At 43.6% G+C, this 13,612-nt stretch overlaps 1 long non-coding RNA gene across 1 annotated transcript in view; it reads right to left on the bottom strand.

Annotated features, from left to right (window-relative positions):
- Window positions 1-1,352: 1,352 nt before the first annotated feature.
- LOC111524273 overlaps window positions 1,353-13,612 on the bottom strand; it is a 36,203-nt gene continuing 23,943 nt past the window's right edge. Inside the window, exon 3 of the long non-coding RNA XR_002725743.1 lies at window positions 1,353-1,713. This is a non-coding gene — a long non-coding RNA (uncharacterized LOC111524273). The remainder of the gene's footprint in view (window positions 1,714-13,612) is intronic.

Here is a 13,612-nt window from a genome sequence, read left to right as displayed (position 1 = left end):
GTAAAATCACAGGTTCCCCAAACCATGGGAACCCACCTCTTACATCAGCATAACTTGGATGTGAGACCTGGAGTCAAAGAAGATCATTTGGGAGCTTTAGAATTTGACTGCCCCACTGGATTTCAGGCTTGCATGGGCCCTGTAACCCCTTTGTTTTGGCCAATTTCTCCCATTTGGAACTGCTACATTTACCTAATACCTGTACCGCCATTGTATCTATGAAGTAACTAACTTGCTCTTGATTTTACAGGCTCATAGACAGAAGGGACTTGTCTTGTCTCAGATGAAACTTTGGACTGTGGACTTTCGGGTTAATGCTGAAATGAGTTAAGACTTTGGGGAGCTGTTGGGAAGGCATGACTGGTTTTGAAATGTGAGGACATGAGATTTGGGAGGGGCCAAGGGCAGAATGATATAGTTTGGCTGTGTCCCCACCCAAATCTCAACTTGAATTGTATGTTCCAGGATTCCCACATGTTGAGGGAGGGACCCAGCAGGGAGGTAATGGAATCATGGGGGCCAGTCTTTCCCATGCTATTCTTCTGATAGTTAATAAGTCTCATGAGATCCGATGGATTTATCAGGGGCTTCGGCTTCTGCTTCTTCCTCATTTTCTCTTGCTGCCACCATGTAAGAAGTGCCTTTTGCTTCCCACCATGATTCTAAGGCCTCCCCAGCCATGTGGAACTGTAAGTCCAATTAAACCTCTTTTTCTTTCCAGTCTCGGGTATGACTTTATCAGCAGCAAGAAAATGGACTAATACATGCACTATGAATCATAGGTCACAATTAAGCCAGTTTCCTGCACCTGAGGTCCAATTTACAAAATAAAATGATTGTCATGATATATTATTTAAAAATAGGAGAAGTTTGGTATACAAAAGACGCTCCTTTAAAAATACTAGAAGTTAAATTTCTGGGTGAAATGATTGGAAGAAATTTGTATTTACTCGTCAAAGTTTTCTTGGATGAGCATGTAGTCTATTCATACGCAGAGAAGGGCAGGAAGGAGGTTTTAAAAAAAAAAAAAAAGTAAACCCCATGACCCTTCATTTAGGCCCTCCCCCTCTCATTCTAATTTTTATCAGTCTTCTAATTATGTCAGTTCTTAGACATGGGGTTTCCTCTTGGGCAATAGGGCATTTCCTACACTGGGTCTGGTTCTCCTGAGAACGTGAAGCAGGCCTTGCTGGAAAGCCAGGCCTCCCAGAAGGTGCCTGGCAATGACTCCAGCCTCAGGTCCCTGCTGCAGATGCCAACATCTAATGTGCAATGTGTTTTCCCAAGCCAAGGCGCCTTTTCAAGAGTGGGCTCATTGCCACACTGGCTGGGAAGAAGCACTGTCCGGTCCTCACCATTCAACTCAGACATTGGCCCCCAGCCAGTGTCCGTCCAATAAGACCAGGGACTGCCAGCCACTGGTCAGGAAGCTGTTCATCAAGCTGGGGAAGTCTGGAGCATACACGGCTTACTCTAAGGTCCATTTATTCTCCCGGTACTTACAATCTTCTCTCAAAAGACACAATGCTTTCCTAAAAATAATTAATAATGGCAGCAAAAGTGAAAAACAAGCTCCGTCTCCTTCCTTCCGCAGACACAGAGAACTTCAAGGCTGTCTTGATCAAAAAATGGGAGGTGTAGACTGAGAGCAGGGATGGCGTGGAAGGAGGGATGAGAGGTCTCCCGTAGAGGTATTCAGGTTCAATGCATTTCCTGCAACATAAAGGAACGTGCCTCCTGTCAAGCAAGGACACTGTGTCTGAAGATTGTAAAACAATAATATATTGGGCAACTCCATGCCCCACAGACAAAGAGCATTGTGATCATGAATTTCCACCTGGCTCTACTGTTGCCTCTGTCTGGTCTTGGACAAGTCTTATAACATCTCTACACCTCAATTTTCATCCCTAGCCCTATAAAATGACAGTAATAATATTAACATCAGACAGGGTTGGATGAGGATTGAACACATAGCACATTAACTGGTATATAATATGCCCTCAACATTTTGTAGTTGTTATACTTATCATATGCTTTTCTAATGGTAACTGTTCACAGAATAAGGCCTACCAGCCAGGGAGAGACCAGGTTACAAGCATAGGGTGTTGGCATGAGTGATCACTGTCTTTCATGTCTACCCCGTAAAGAGTACCTTGGAAGGAAACTCTCCAGCCACCACCATCTCGGGTCATGCCTGTAATAGGACAGTAACATGAGCCCTGGACTGGGAGTTGGAAAAATCATGTCATCTCAAATGCTCTTCATTTTACTGAGGACTTACTATGTGCCAGATGCACTACTAGAAGCCAGAGTCGCAATGAGGTAACTGTGGGTAAATTACATATCATATCTGAGATCTGGTTTTCACATTTCTAAAGTCAGAACCAAAAATGAGATGCTAGAAATAAAAGCTCACTGTAAGTGGTCAAGTGGCTTTTAGATACACCGAGTTAGAACTTTCCACATGACGATATTCTGAGACTACACCATATAGACCACATGCACAGCTTTCTCAAGTGATGCTGGAAATGTGGCTGATGACTAAATGTTAATGGAGATTGTCAGGGATGGTGGAGATGCAGACGAAAGTCTATCTGAGGGGTTCATACCTTTGAATGTGGTGTCTCAACTAATATTTCTTGAACACAAACCACACTCCAGCATCATTCTTAGAGCTTTGGGCCTTGAAGTCTAATGGCGAGAGCAATGCAGGACTAAGCCAGTACATGCCAACTATGCTTTGAATGTGTTCCCCAAAGTTCATGCATTGGGAACTTACTCCCCAGTGCAACTGTGCTGAGAAATAGGATCTTTAAGCGATTATTATTTCATGAGGGCTCTGCCATCAGGAATGGATTAATGTCATTATTGAGGGAGTGGATTCTTTATCTTGAGAGTGGATTTGTTATAAAAGCAAGGTCAGCCCTCTCTTTCTCTCTCCTGTAAACTTTCTTGCTATATGAGAGCTTCCCTTATCAGATGCAGTCCCTCAATATTGGACTTCCCAGCCTCCAGAACCATAAGCCAAATAAATATCTATTCATTATGAATTACCTAGTCTGTGGTATTCTGTTATAGCAACACAAAATTACTAAGACAATGCCCACATGGGAAGTCAAATATAAGTGAAGAAACTCCCCAGCAGGAAATAATACTAGTCAGAGAAAAGTGGTGGGGTTAGCCACCACTGAACTAGTGATGGAATGCTTGATAAATATTTTATAACCTCTATGCATACTTCTTTTTAATTGAAGTGTGCCAGGCCTATCTCTAACATATTTTGCATGTTTGTGATATCATTAAGTGTAGAGGGTTTTTAAATAATAATCTGACTCAAAAGAAAGAGACAAAATTGAATATAATGAACTCCAAGAAGATACAGGAACTGTACAGATTGCTTAGAGTATAAGAAACTTGCTTAAATATGTGAAACTTGATTGTGATTAGAAAAAAATTTAGTTATTTAATCCTGTTGTTCCTAGTTATTCAACATTTGGATGCCATAAAAGAAAAAATGGGCTGGGCACAGTAGCTCACACCTGTAATCTCAGCACTTTGGGAGGCCAAGGCAGGCAGATCATTTGAGGTCAGGAGTTCGAGACCAGCCTGGACAACATGGTGAAACCCTGTCTCTACTAAAAACACAAAACAAACAAAAACAATTAGCTGGGCATGGTGGCACACACCTGTAATCCCAGCTACTCGGGAGGCTGATGCAAGAGAATTGCTTGAACCTGGGAGGTGGAGGTTGTGGTAAGCCGAGATAGCATGCCACTGCATGTCATACATGCTGCTCCAGCCTGGGTGACAGAGTGAGACTCCTTGTCAAAAAAAGAAAAAAGAAGAGACAAAAAAAAAAAACAGAAAAAATTAAAAAAACAATTCAACTACATTTTGAAACAATAACAACAACAACTTCATGGCAAAAGAAAAAGAAAAAGAAAAATGCCATGGGCAAGCACAAAAGATAAATGACTACACCAGGAAAAAACACTGCAGTTTATAACACAGACCAAAGATATGCAGAAGGAGCTTCATGTATAAGGATCTCCTAGATATCAACAAGAGAATAAAACTCAGTAGATAAATGTGCAAAGAACAGACACATATTTCACAGAAAAGGAAATACAAATGGTCCTTAAACAAGTAAAACAACCACAATAAAAACGACAACTACATTGGGATGGCATTCACTACCTTTCAAATTGGCAAAATTGTAGTAGTGTGCTAGAGCTGACTCTTGACAGCTAACCATGAATAATTACCAAATTTTCAGGAGCTGGATTTATGAGTAGGTCATTATATGCAGATTGTTGCTAAAATTTAATTATATAAATTTATAACTAAATAAATCGTAGAAATACAAAGGAAATAAAAACTCTTAAATTCCTCATTATCTTACTACATTTCACAATTATCCCTGTTACTTGTATCTCTTGCATCTGTGTGGTAGAAATACTATACAGTGGGTGTTTTGGCCCATCTCTTCCCAACTCCATGTTCAGGGACTTCATGTTGATAGCTTGCAATTGGCATGGGTGGAAGTATTTACACCATGGAAATTAGCAGACACTACAATTAGGGCTTCTTGTTTTTCTGGTTTTGGGATTTGTTTTGTTTTGTTATGTTTGGAGACATGGTTGTTAAACATTTACCAGCACACCATTGCAGAAATCCCAAGTGTTAGTAACAAAGGTGCTGGGATTACAGGCATGAGCCACTGCACCTGGCTTCAAATGTTGGTAACATATTTTATTGGAAAGGCTGGGAGAAGCAGCCACTCTTACAGCTGACAGGAGTACCCAGCAGTTGATAGAACCCTGTGGAAGGCACTCTGGTAATATGTGCCAAAATTATAAAGGGATTTACCCTTTGCCCAGCAACTCCCCCACTGGGAATCTATTCTACAGCTCTGCCTATGTGTGCATGCAACAAGGTGACTGTAAGGTCATCCAGCAAGGTTTGTAAGAGCAAAAGACACAGGTCAGCCAGGATCCTTCCACAGAGACTGATGAAACCAAACACAGTCCATCTTGACACTGGACTCTCACACGGCTGATAAAGAAAGGGGAAGCTTTCCATTAAATGATATGAAAAGTTCTCAGACATAATAAGTGAAACAAAGCAAGGCACAAAACAGTATGCCTCCTTTTGTGTAAAAGGGGGGAAACATGAATGTATTTATGCATGTTTATATTTGCATAATGAAATTGTGAAGGTTAGACTGATACAATAAAACTAATTACCTGATTCAAGAGGTGATTGGCTGGAATGTGCAATCTGAAAAGGCTAGCGATATAAAAGCAGACAAAATTAAGCTTTCCTTCACCAAGAACACAGAAGCAAACATTTCCCAAGGAGCAAGTAAGAAAGAAGAATAAGTAGTGGGTTTTGTCTTTAAATAACATTTCCCTACAGATTTACACAAATGGGGAAGGCCAAAGGAAGATGGAACTAAGGGAAATTGGCAAGGAGAAGGCAGGGCTCAGAGGCTTATAGGAAATGAAAGAGAAGTCATTGCATGACAGAGAAGGTCACACAGAGAGGCACTGCGGTTTCATTTGAGAGGGAGGAGAAAGTGCAGTAGCAGAGACTCAGTCTAGAGGTGTAAATCTTCCCAGGAAGGCTTGCAGGCTGTGCTGTGGTGCTGTGTGGTTCCAAGGCTGAAGGCGACAGTCAGGAGCATTCAAGACCAGGATAGACCCAAGGGTTGAGGCACAGCTGCTCAACTGGACTGCAGAAACGCACATACAAGAAGCAAGGAACAACCCATGACACACAGCCGCCCTCTTTTGTTTTTTTTTTAGGTGCCGTGCATATGTGCATATGCCATAAAATTTATCCTTCTAGAAAGTACAATTCAGCTAGTTTTAGTATATTCAGAGTTGTACAACCATCACTACTATCTAATTTCAGAACATTTTCACCACCCCCAAAAAGAAAACACACACCCATGAGTAGTCACTCCCTAGATCCCTCTCCTCTAGCTCTGCCAGCCACTAATCTACTTTCTTTTTTTTTTTTTTTTTTTTTGAGACAGAGTCTTGCTCTGTCACCCAGGCTGGAGTGCAGTGGCGCAATCTCGGCTCAACTGCAAGCTCCGCCTCCCGGGTTCACGCCATTCTTCTGCCTCAGCCTCCGGAGTACCTTGTACTATAGGCACCCGAGTACCTGGTACTATAGGCACCCATCACCACGCCTGGCTAATTTTTTGTGTTTTTAGTAGAGACGGGTTTCACCATGTTAGCCAGGATGTTCTCCACCTCCTGACCTCGGGATCTGCCTGCCTCAGCCTCCCAAAGTGCTGGGATTACAGGCATAAGCCACTGCGCCCGGCCTCTACTTTCTGTCTCTACAGATTTGCCTGTTAATGGATGTTTCGGATAAATGGAATCATACAATATATGGCCTTTTGTGTTTTTTTTTACTCAGCACATTTTCAACACTTACCCCTATTGTCCCATTTATCAGTATTTCATTTCTTTGTCTTGCCAAAGGAAAGTTCTTGGTATGAATATGCCACATTTTATTTATTGGTTCATCAGTTTGTAGACACTTGGACTGTTTCCACTTTGGGCTATCATGAATAACGCTGCAATGAACATTTGTGTACACGTTTCGTTTTTGTGGGGGCATATGTTTTTATTTCTCTTGAGTATACACCTAGGAATGGAATTGCTGAGTCGTATGGAAACTCTACATTTAACTTTTCAAGGAATTGCTAGACTGTTTTCCAAAGCAGCTATGCCATTTTAAAATGCCATCAGCAAGGTCACCATATCCTCACCAACATGTATTTTTTTCAGCCATGCTAGTGGGGGTGAAATGATATTTGCCTGTAGCCAGCTGCCCTTTTTTGATTGATCTTCATCCTGCCTGCCAGACTTTTCACCTGTTTGCTCCATCATCCCCTTCTGTTTGATAAGCTCTAAGTTTCCTTGGCTTACAGTGTTGCTTTTCTTGGTAATATATGCTAAATGTTTACTAGTGCTCACATAAAGCAATTTTACCCAATATCCTATTCAGCAGGAGATTCCCAAACCCACGAATACTCTCAGGGGAAACTGCAGAATGACCACCGAGTTCATAGTCCTTGGGATTTAGGTTGCCAATGCAGTGTACCCAGGGTTGGAAATCTGGGGTGGCCTACCTACTTGGGGACAAACATTAAAGCCTTCTGTTGGTCACTTCAATCATTCTCTTTTCAAAACAACATGACTTCATCATGTATTAATTGAAAGCAGCAATTTTGAATCACTGAGATACTCAAACTTTAATTTCTTGGATGCCCAAGGCTATGTCATCTCTAAGCCCATGTTGGTCCCAAAGAGAAAGAAAAATGGATTTGCTCACAAGCCAGGCTATGCAGACCCACCACGCGGAACAGCAGGTGGAGGGTGGAAGTCGGCTCTCCTACTGCTGACCACACTGCTCCATTTTCCACTGCACATAAACTCGGGACTGGTGGTGTCGACGAATTCCCCACACAAGACTCCAAACCTGCTTCCTAAACAATTTGACAAATGACTGTCCTAGTGAGTACATATCCCTGGGATCCCGGGAATTATAGTACAATGATTCACTCTTTGTTAACATTTTATCACCTTTTGCTCTCTTTCTCTTTTTTCTTTTATCTCTCTTTATGTTGCTGTTGAACCATTTGAGAGTAAATTGACCGTTCACATCTCAATACCTCAGCACGTACTTCCTAACAACAAGGAATTAGCTTATATAATCACAATACAAGGATCAAATTCAGAAAATTTATTCATTTTTATGCTTTACTTTTATTTTTGAGACGGAGTCTCACTCTGTCATTCAGGCTGGAGTGCAGTGGCGTGATCTCTGCTCACTGCAACCTCTGTCTCCCGGGTTCAAGCAGTTATCGTGCCTCAACTTCCCAGGTAGCTGGGATTACAGGCACCCGCCACCATGCCCGGCTAATTTTTGTATTTTTAGTAGAGATGGGGTTTACCGTGTTGGCCAGGCTGTGATCCACTCGCCTCAGCCTCCCAAAGTGCTGAGATCACAGGCATGAACCACCACACCTCGCCCAATTCAGAAAACTTATTATTTATGTATTATTATTTAATATAGCATACAAATTTAAATGTCATCAAATTGTCCTGATAATATCTTTTATAAGACCCCACCCCCAATTAAGGATCCAATCTAGGATCATGCATGGGATTTAGTTATTTATTTTTCCAACTTTGAGAAAGGAAGGAAGGAAAGAAGGAGGGAGGGAAGGAGAGGGGGAGAATGAAGGGAAGAAGGAAGGAAGGAAGGAAGGAAGGAAGGAAGGAAGGAAGGAAGGAAGGAAGGAAGGAAGGAAGCAAGGAAGGAAGGAAGGAAGGGAGGGAAGGAGGGAGGGAGGGAGAAAGATTTAGTACCTTGGCCACTTTAATAGTCACAAGATGATCTTTCCTATAACGGCCTCTCATCTCTTGAATGCCCTTTGCCCCTCCCTACTCTGCGTGGGCCACCCCATCCATGCCATGCCCTAGTTGTGGACATTGCAGCAGCAGGGCTAAATTAGTCCTAAACTAAATGCTGCTCTGGGCCTGCCATAAAACACATAAAAGTAAGCTTTGAAGTGGTCAACCTGATCCCAAGTAACTTAAGTGTGTTCCAAAAGAAAGTCCAACACTCTTTATAGAAATGCAACAAAATCTAGACCTCGACAATGAAAAATGCACTATATAGAGCATCTAATAAAAAACTGCTAGGCATACAAAGAAGCAAGAAAACTATAACCCATAAACTGGATTTTTAAAAAAGACAGTCAATAGAAATTACAGGCCGGGCGTGGTGGCTCATGCCTGTAATCCCAGCTCTCAGGGAGGCAGAGGCAGGAGGATAGCTTGAGCCCAGGAGTTCAAGACCTGCCTGGGTAATATAGCGAGACCCTGTTTTTTAAAAAAAAAAATTTTTTAATAAAAATAGAAATTACAGAGATGATTAAACTATCTGATGAGGACTTTAAAACAGCTATTTTTAATCTTACAAATATTTTCTTTTTTTTTTTTTTGAGATGGAGTTTTGCTCCTGTTGTCCAAGCCAGAGTGCAGTGGTACAATCTCGGCTCACTGCAAGCTCTGCCTCCCGGGTTCAAGTGATTCTCCTGCCTCAGCCTCCCGAGTAGCTGAGATTACAGGCATGTGCTACCACGCCCAGCTAATTTTTTGCATTTTTGGTAGAAAAGGAGTTTCACCTTGTTGGCCAGGCTGGTCTGTAACTCCTGACCTCAAATGATTCACCCGCTTCAGCCTCCCAAAGTGCTGGGATTACAGGTGTGAGCCACCGAAAAGGAATGCATAAACATGAGAAGCAAAGAAACAGAAGATACGAAAACCACACACATGAAATTTCTAGAAATGAAAAGTAAAATATCAGAAATGCAAAGTTCACTGGATGAGATGGACGGTACATTAGATGCTGCAGAAGAAAAGATCAGCAAACTAGAAGGCAGGCCCATGGCACCTATCCCAAATGAAACAGAGAATGGAGAAGAAGTTAAAAGAAAAACAAAAACAAAAAACTTTTACAGGGCCTCAGTGAGCTGTGGGGCAATATCAATTAATTTAATATACATGTTTGGGGTTTGCAGGGGAAGGAATGGTATAGATGGAGCAGGGTTGGTCAAGATCGTTATTGAAGCGGGTGGTTGGAGACACAAGCATTTAAGCATTTGTTCTTTCACCCTATGTTTGCACATGTTTGAAATCTGCCATGAAAAAGGGTTAGAAGACAGCCTTTTTTTTTTTTTTTTTTTTTTTTTTTTTTTTTTTGAGACAGACTTTCGTTCATGTTGCCCAGGCTGGAGTGCAATGTCATGATCTTGGCTCACTGCAACCTCCACCCCACTCCCCGGGTTCAAAAGATTCTCCTGCCTCAGCCTCCTGAGTAGCTGGGAGTACATGCGTGCATCACCACGCCCAGCTAATTTTGTATTTTTAGTAGAGATGGGGTTTCTCCATGTTGGTCAGGCTGGACAGAGCCTCTCTTGACCCACATCCTCTCCATCCAACCCTTTGCGGTTGTCTGTGTCCACAGTCCCCAATTCCCTTGAACCCATCCCACTCAGGCTTTTGCTGCAAATTCTCCATTCAAATGAGCTCCAAATTGCCAAGCCCCCAGATTACCTGACCTAAGAGCTGCTGTGACACAGCCAGACACCCCCTCCAGTTCACCACTGCTTTCCTGCTTTCCTCTCCCCTCACTGAATGCCCCTCCTCTGTCTCCTGCCCTGGGTCTAGCCCAGCCTCAAAATATCAGAGGCACTCCCTAGGTAACCCATCCACTCTCATGTTTGAAATACAGTCTGTATGCTGATGACGCCCATGTTTATATTTCCAGGCTGGACCCCTCCCTCAACTCCACATGCACATATCCAGCTGTCTAACATCTGCCTTTGGTATTTCCCAGTGTAATGTATCCAAAAATGAGTTCCTGTTCTTCCTGGCAAACCTGCTTTCCTGTCACCTGCCCCACCTCAGTGAATAGTAATGTCACCATCCTTGGAGTCAGAATCAATTCATTCACACCCGTCATCCAATCCCTGAGCAAATTTTTGGGTCTCACTTTCCCAGCTGAACCTTATTGCGACCACTTTTCACCATCTGTGGAGCAGCCACCCTGATCAAAGTCACCGTCTGAATTATTGCTTGAATTATTGCAATAATGTCCAAATGGGTCTTCATGCTTCCATCCTTGCCCACAATTATCTATTGTCAACTGAGGAGCCAGAGAGATCCTGTTAAACACAACTCAGGACATGTGACTCCCCTTTCCAAACCCTCCATGGTTTCCCACCTCACTCAGCAAACAGTCATTCCTCACCATGGCCTATGAGGTCAACCTGAGCTCATCCCCAGAAACCCCCCTCTGACGCCAGCTCCTATGACTCCCCTCACTCACTCACTCCAGTCACCCTGCCCTCTCTGCAGTTTCTCCGTCTTGGCACATTGCCATCACAGGGCCTTTGCATGGCTATTTCCTCACCTTTAATGCTCAATCCCACCCCAGGGTCATGCTCTCATCTCTTTCAAGTCTGTCCTCAAATGCCACTTTCTCACAGGCTTTTCCTGGTCAAGATATTCACTCTTGCAAATACCCCTGTAACCACGACCCTTGTTTCTTCTCTATTTTTCTCCATGGCACTTATCACCTTCTAGAATACTCTATGTGTTCACTTTGTTCATCATTCATCTCACCCTGGGGCACCATCAGGGCAAGAACTTCTGTCTGCCTTTTTAACTGTAATACCCTGGCAAGAATAGCATTTGGCATAAAACTGATATACAATCAATGTTTTCTATTAGTCACTTAATTTGCATTTTATCTTTTGAGAATTATCTAGTCATGTGGTCAGTTATTAGGAAATGACTCTCACACCAGCTGCTGCCTCTGGATAATTTATTTAACATATCTGAACCTCAGCTTTCCTATATATGAAGTGGAGATGACATGTGATTGTGAGGTTTAAATGAGTTAACTGGTGTTTCCTTCCCTTGTTCTCTCCTTGGATATTGTACGATGCCCTCCCCGGTCCAGAGCTCAGCAGCTGCTGTGCAGGGCTGCACTCCACCTTTCCTGTCTCCTTGAGTGAGCACTCAGGGACTCAGTGCACTGAGTTGAGGAGGGTTCTAGCATTTCCCACAATTTGATTCTCTTGACATTGAACCAAAGAAAATCACAAAAACCCTATAGTTGTCTAGGAGGGAAATTCCTTGACCCCTTTCCACAAGGGTTGTTCATTGAGTCCATATCTCCTGGGGTGTAATGGTCACCATGTGGCCCTCCTCTGACTCCCCCAGAGTCAGACTGCCCCTGCTGTCCCAGGCAGCCGAGGGTCAGCAAGCTCTGGGTCACATCCATGGGTCCTGACCTTAATGGCCTGTCCCCAGTTCTGGAGAGAGACTAATGTCCAAGCCTAGCTAGCGCTACTGCTACAAATGCTGTCTCTCACAGTAGCCAAAAACTGGAAATAAACAAGGGCACAACAACGGGAGAATGAATGAAGAAATTATAGGATAATTATACAATGGAACATCACCCAGCAAACAAATACACTACTGACAGACACAACAGCAGGGATGTGTTTCTAAAACACTGTACTAAATTCAAGCCACTAGGCACCAAATAGTGTGTACTATACAATTCCATTTATGTGAATCTCAAGAACAGACAAAATTATTCTGTGGGGTTAAAAATCAGGACAGCAGTCACCTGTGAGTCAGCAGAGGTTGGGGTAACATACAGGAAATTTTACTAGAAAGGGACAGAACGGGAAGTTGAGTCGTGCTGGTCACAGACTGCCATCTGGAGCAAGAATGCAATGAATGCGTGCACAGGCAGCACTCACAGTGTCGACACTGCTGGGAAAGATCCAGAAGACTGGCACCGTGACTGGGGCACAAAATCAGAAAGGCCGTCTCTCACTAAACGCCGAAGACAAGTTCCACTGCCTGTAACCTGAGGACTAGGAAAGTAGCAGGACAAAAGGTTGAGTCTATTGAGGAAGACAAGGCCAGGGTGTGGAAGCACAGCTAAGTAACTACCACCACCTCCTGGAAGTCAGGAAGGCAAAAGAAACAGGAACAGGAAGTTAATTTCAGGCAGTGAGAACAGAGATCCAGTTGTGCAGTGGGAACCACAGGAACCCAGGAAGGTACCAAATCCTGTGGAGGTGGCGGGGTGAGAAGCCAGGAGAGCCCTGGGGGAAAGCGCCATTTGAGCCCAGAGGGACATAGTAGATAAGATGGCTGCAGGGCAGGAACCTCAAAAGACGCAGCACCTTGTCCATTTTTTTTCCCATTTGCTGAGTGAGAAGTGAACTATTTGGGCCCGGGCTGCGTCTTTCCTGGTGTTCAGAAAGTGCAAGCAGGTTTGACCTGAATCCGAGGCTGGGTAGTAAAGTGATAGACAGCCGAGGCTGCACTCAGCCCAGCTCGTCTGCTTAGCCATCCATACCGTCTACCTCCCTTCCAGGCTTGCACCAGCCAGAGACAGTGTTGAGTACACAGCATGGATACATCAGTTCAGGAAGATATGAGAAGCAAATGGCGGAGAGGAGGGGGAGTGCTGCTGATGGGCGGAGCAGGGTGTGCGTGGGCCAGAGGACTCTTGTGGTAATGGTACGACCCATGGAGAGACTCACCAGCTCTCCGGTGGGAATACGTAGCAGTTTACATGATCTTTTTATTTTAATTTTTTATTAATACATAATTGTACATCTTTATGGAGTACATGTGATTTTTTTAATGTAACACCTACTAAGGCCGAGCACAGTGGTTCACGCCTGTAATCCCAGCACTTTGGGAGGCCGAGGCAGGCGGATCACTTGAGGTCAGGAGTTCAAGACCAGCCTGGCCAAAGGGCGAAACCCCGTCTCTGCCAAAACTACAAAAATTAGCTGGGCTTGGTGACAGGTGCCTGTAATCCAAGCTACCTGGGAGGCTGAGGCAGGAGAATCACTTGAACTTGGTGAAGGCTGAGGTTGCAGTGAATCAAGATGACGCCACTGCACTCCAGCCTGCATGACAGAGTGAGACTCTGTCTGGAAAAAAAAAAATGTAACGCATACTGAATGATTTCTGGCACTGCTTTT

The sequence above is a fragment of the Piliocolobus tephrosceles genome, chromosome 15 (genome assembly GCF_002776525.5).
Source record: "Piliocolobus tephrosceles isolate RC106 chromosome 15, ASM277652v3, whole genome shotgun sequence".
NCBI classification, from domain to species: domain Eukaryota; kingdom Metazoa; phylum Chordata; class Mammalia; order Primates; family Cercopithecidae; genus Piliocolobus; species Piliocolobus tephrosceles.
The sequence above is the reverse complement of the archived record's forward strand: the minus strand, read 5'-3'. Positions and strand labels throughout refer to the sequence as shown.